The 5,228-nt window shown below is 43.2% G+C and overlaps 1 non-coding gene across 1 annotated transcript; it reads right to left on the bottom strand.

Moving 5' to 3' along the window:
* Positions 1-577: 577 nt before the first annotated feature.
* Positions 578-715, bottom strand: LOC119929372. The gene has a single exon (XR_005451498.1). It is a non-coding gene; the product is annotated as a small nucleolar RNA SNORA7 (small nucleolar RNA).
* Positions 716-5,228: the final 4,513 nt, after the last annotated feature.

The raw sequence follows: 5,228 nt of genomic DNA, 5'->3' as shown, positions 1-5,228 counted from the left end.
AAGGAGAGTACAGTAGAGTCACTAAATAATATCTTTGCCTGCCTTAATTGCAATATATAGAACTATCGATACTGAAAGTAATGAATGACAGTGTTTCAGGCAGGCTCAGAGATGACATCACAAGCCCTAACGCCCACAAATACAGGAAATTTGGTCCACTGTCTATAGTCTATATATCATCTTATTTATAGGTTTTACAATACCAAGGACTATACTTAAAATAATAGAAAACTTAATGATCCCTAATAGCTACGTAGTCCAACCAGGTATTATTAAAAACCACTGACAAGCAGACAGCTAATAGGCATCAACATATCAAGTTGAATGACATCATCCTTTACATGCTGAGGACTTGTCTTATGTTGTCGAGTTGTTTCCGACCCACAGTGACATCACGGACACATCTCTCCCTGAATGTCCCACTCTCTATCTGCAATCATTGTGGTAGTGTATCTATAAGATTTTCTTGGTAAAAATTTGGACGTGGTTAACCATTGCCTCCTTCCGTGCAGTAAAATAGAGTCTCCACCCTCGATTCTCTCCCATGCCGCTGCTGCCCAGCCTTGGTGAGTTTTTGACTTGTAGCAGATTGCCTTCCACTCGCTAACCACTGGCCAAGTTAGGAATGGAATGGGTATGCCTCTGCTTGACTCTCCCTCCCATACCTGAGACTGGTTGAGTACTGGAAGCTCTTCAGGTGTGACCCTGAGAGGGGTGCTGAGTACTACAGCAGCGTGGCTCAGTGGAAAGAGCCCGACTTGGGAGTCGGAGGTCATGGGTTCTAATCCTGACTCTGCCACTTGTCTGCTATGTGACCTTGGGAAAGTCACTTAACTATGCCTCAGTTCCCTCATCTGGAAAATGGGGATTAAGACTGTGAGCCCCACGTGGGACAACTTGATTACCCTGTATCCACTCCAGTGCTCAGAACATTGCTTGGCACATAGTTAGCGCTTAACAAATACCATCATTATTATTACACAGACCAATTATGGACAAGTCAGCCCCAGCCTGCAACAAATTGGACCATCAAGTCCAACTTCTCCCTTCACAGAAGGACTAAAAAGCGTGGCAACCAGCCCCGTTCCTTTGAGTGGTTGACCTGATGCCACAGGAGCTTTCAACAAAGGGAAGAAGAATAGCCTTTGAGTCATGCCATTTCTAGTTAACTTTACACACTTCAGTGCTAACAACTTCTATAATCCATCCAAAGGGTGCTTTCCCCTCAAATCACATGCCGGCTGACATGTAGATGATGGTTAGTTTTACCTTCTTGCCTTACTTTCTGACTGATATTCCCACAGTTGACTGTTGCAGGCTTAATTTACACCTTCCTAAAATCTGGAACACAACAAACCTGCTGCATCAACTCTTCTGTCGTAACCAAGATACTCAGTTTGGGAACCAGTTCCTTTCTGGCTCAAACCAAGGGACTGAGGTTTCAGTGGAATCCCTTAATTCAAACATAAACTCCATATGCTTGGCTTTAAAGCCTTCAGTCAGCTTCCCCCCTCCTAGCTTATCTCACTGATCTATGGAAGACCAGCCTGCACGCTTCACTCCTCTAGTGCTAGCTTGGTCACTGGGCCCTGATCTCATCCATCTCACCATTGGCCCCATTCCCACATCCTACCTCTGGCCTGGAACTCCATCTCCTTTTATATCCACAGACCACCACTCTCCTCACCTTCAAAGCCTTAATAAGATCACACCGGCTTAGTGGAAAGAGTAGGGGCTTGGGAGTCAGAGGTCATGGGTTCTAATCCCAACTCCGCCACTTGTCAGCTGTGTGTCTTTGGGCAAGTCATTTCACTTCTCTGTGCCTCAGTTACCTCATCTGTAAAATTGGGATTAAGACTATGAGCCCCACATGGAACAACCTGATAACCTTGTACCTACCTCGTGCTTAGAACAGTGCTTGGCACATAGTAAGCATTTAAGAAATACCATTATTATTATTATCTCTTCTAAGAGGCCCTCCTCAATTAAGCCCTCTTTTCCCAGATCCCTCTCCCTCTGTATCATCTATGCACTTGAATCTATAACCTTTGGGCATTTGCTAGTCACCCCACCCTCACCCCCACAACACTTATGTAAATATCTGGAAATTATATATTATAAATCATTATTCATATTAATGTCTGTCTCCCCCTCTAGACTACAAGCTCATTGCAAGCAGGGAACGTGTCAACCAACTCTTGAATCATTCTCTCCCAACTGCTTAATGCAGTGCTCTGCATACGGTGAGTGCTCAGTAAAAAACAATTGATTGATTGACCATGGATTAATTCTAATGGTGGCTCTTTCTTTGAGCCAAGGGACTGAAGATGACACCAGAGTCACTGAGTTTGTCCTTTGGGATTGTGTTTCAAACTTAGTGGTTTCTTGGTGGAAACCCAAACCCTTGGTTAAATTCACGGAATTAGATTTTAACAAAAGTCACTTAGTTCCAGCTGTAACTCCTCATCTGAAAGGTAAGTTCCATATCTCTTTATCTTTGGATTTACTTATCTGATTTGGAATACTCTGAATGTACAGTGCTCACCTCTCAGATATTCAATAAACACTGATAATAATTCTGATGATTAAGGGGATAGTCACTCAATCACTGAAGAGCTACCTGTCACTCAGCTCTGATATCTGAGCTACCTGGTGTAGGGATGCATTGCCAGTAAAATTTACTATGGATCTCAATGAATTGTCCTCATGCTTCACTGAAGAACGGTTTTGATTTCTAATGCACTTTTCCTAGGTATGCAACAGTGACAGATTTGAGTCAGCAATGTAGCTGTGAGGATTCAATTTAGCAGTTGATTTCAGCTGACAGCAGCAAGTGACTAAAATCTGCTAAACTTTATAATCAGAACTGAGTATTGTAATGTATTTCTGTTTTTCTGTCTCAATGGCTGACTGCCAACCAGTAGTGTTCGTTCTGAGACTTCCTTCCCTCATCATGTGGCTGTCTCGTAATGGCAATTTTCAAAGTCTAAAAGTAGCCTCAGCTTGGAACTGAAGGACAATTCTACCAAATCTAACCAATTAAGGTATTTGAAAAGAGCATTCCAAAATGGAAAAGTTGATGAGAAAATAGGAAAATCCTGTGGTAATTGTTTCTGAGACTAGTTAGTGCCTTTGATTTTAACTATCAGATTACAAAATAAATGCACAATTAACAAATAATGTTCTTACTAGCAAGCTCATATACATGTCTTGGAGGTATGCCAGTACTACTTGATTTTCTTGGAAAATATTTGAATTCAAACTTTAAAATGTTCTTAAGGATAAAGGCTCATTTCAGGATTTATTTCTGGACCCAAAGAGCCAGGCCTGATTTCAGAAATTTGGCCTTCCTGAGGTTTGAAATAACTGCCTGCCTCATTGCCCTGTTCTCTATGATGCCAATACATTACCCTGTGTGCCTAAACTGCTTCCAGGTGACAATCAATCCATTGATTGTATTTATTGAGCCCTTACTGGCTGCAGAGAGAACTGTACTAAGAGCTTGAGAGAGAATAATATAAAAGAGCTGGTAGACAAATTCCCTGCCCACATCAAGCTTCCAGTCCTGCTTACAGCTACAATCATTATCATACTCCTATTCTACTGTACTTACTGTACTACAGTAAGCTACTTACAGTAGCTAACAGCTACTATACACATTGTGTACAAAGAGCAATTTGCATGATGTCTGTTCGTACCATTTTAGGGAAGTTCATCCCAAGGATATTTCGGCTACCAGGTGACCTTTGGAAAATCACTTAACTTCTCTACCTCAGTTCCCTCATCCATAAAATAATAATGGCATTTGTTAAGCACTTTGTGCGAAGCACTGTTCTAAACCCTGGCGGGGACGGGGGTGGGGAGGGGGAGACAAGATGATCAGGTTGTCCCACATGGGGTTTACAGTCTTAATCCCCATTTTACAGATGAGGCAACTGAGGCCCAGAGAAGTTAAGTGATTTGCCCAGAGTCACACAGCTGACAAGTGGCGGAGCGGCATTAGAACCCATGACCTCTGGCTCCCAAGCCCATGCTCTTTCCACTGAGCCATGCTGCTTCTCAAAATAGGGATAAAGACTGCGCACCCCTTTTGGGACAGGGATTGTGTCCAACCTGAGTACCCTATATCTACCCCAGTGCTTAGAACAGTGTTTGGCACATAGTAAGTGCTTAACAAATATCATAATAATTATTAGTGCCTGAAGTTGACTCTGCACATGAGTTTGTTGTTTGACATCCAAGAGCCACAGCATAGAACATGAACATAATATAAACCTTCAAGGTTCAGTTCTGGGTCCCCTTCTATTCTCCATCTACACTCACTCCCTTGGAGAACTCATTCACTCACATGGCTTCAACTCCCACCTCTTTGCAAATGATACCCAAATCTAAATCTCTAGGCCTGATCTCTCTCCCTCTCTGTAGTCTCACATTTTCTCCTGTCTTCGAGACATCTCTACCTGGCTGCCCTCCTATCACCACAAACTCAATATGCCTAAAGCAGAACTTTCTATCTTCCCACCCAAACCCTGTCATCTCCCTGACTTTCCCATCGCTGTAGATGGCACCACCATCCTTTCTGTCTCACAAGCCCGTAACCTTGGCATTATCCTTGAAGCCTCTCTTTCATTCAACCCCATGTTCAATCCATCAATAAATCCTTTTGGTACTGCCTTCACAACATTGTTAAAATCCACCCTTCCTCTCAATCCAAACAGCTACCACATTAATACAAGCACTTATCCTATTCCACTTTGATTACCGTATCAGCCTCCTTGCTGACCTCCCAGAGATCTACTAACCTCCTGACCTCCTGTCTCTTCCCTCTCCAATCTACATTTCACTCTACTGCCCGGATCACTTTTCTTTAAAAACACTCAGGACATTGCTCTCCACTCCTCAAAAAACTTCAGTGGTTGCCCATCCACCTCCACATCAAAAAAACCCTTCCTCACCATTGGATTTAAATCACTCAATCACCTCATCCCCTCCTAACTCACCTCGCTACTCTACTACTACAACCCAAACCACACACTTTACTCCTCTAATGCTAACCTTCTCATTGTACCTCAGTCTCATCTATCTCACCACCGACCTCTCACCCATGTTCTGCCTCTGGCTTAGAATGCCCTCCCTAGCAGTGTGGCTCCATGGAAAGAGCATGGGCTTGGGAGTCAGAGGTCATGGGTTCTAATCCCGGCTCCACCACTTGTCAGCTGTGTGACTTT

This window comes from Tachyglossus aculeatus, chromosome 5 (genome assembly GCF_015852505.1).
Source record: "Tachyglossus aculeatus isolate mTacAcu1 chromosome 5, mTacAcu1.pri, whole genome shotgun sequence".
Classification (NCBI taxonomy): Eukaryota; Metazoa; Chordata; class Mammalia; order Monotremata; family Tachyglossidae; genus Tachyglossus; species Tachyglossus aculeatus.
The sequence above is the reverse complement of the archived record's forward strand: the minus strand, read 5'-3'. Positions and strand labels throughout refer to the sequence as shown.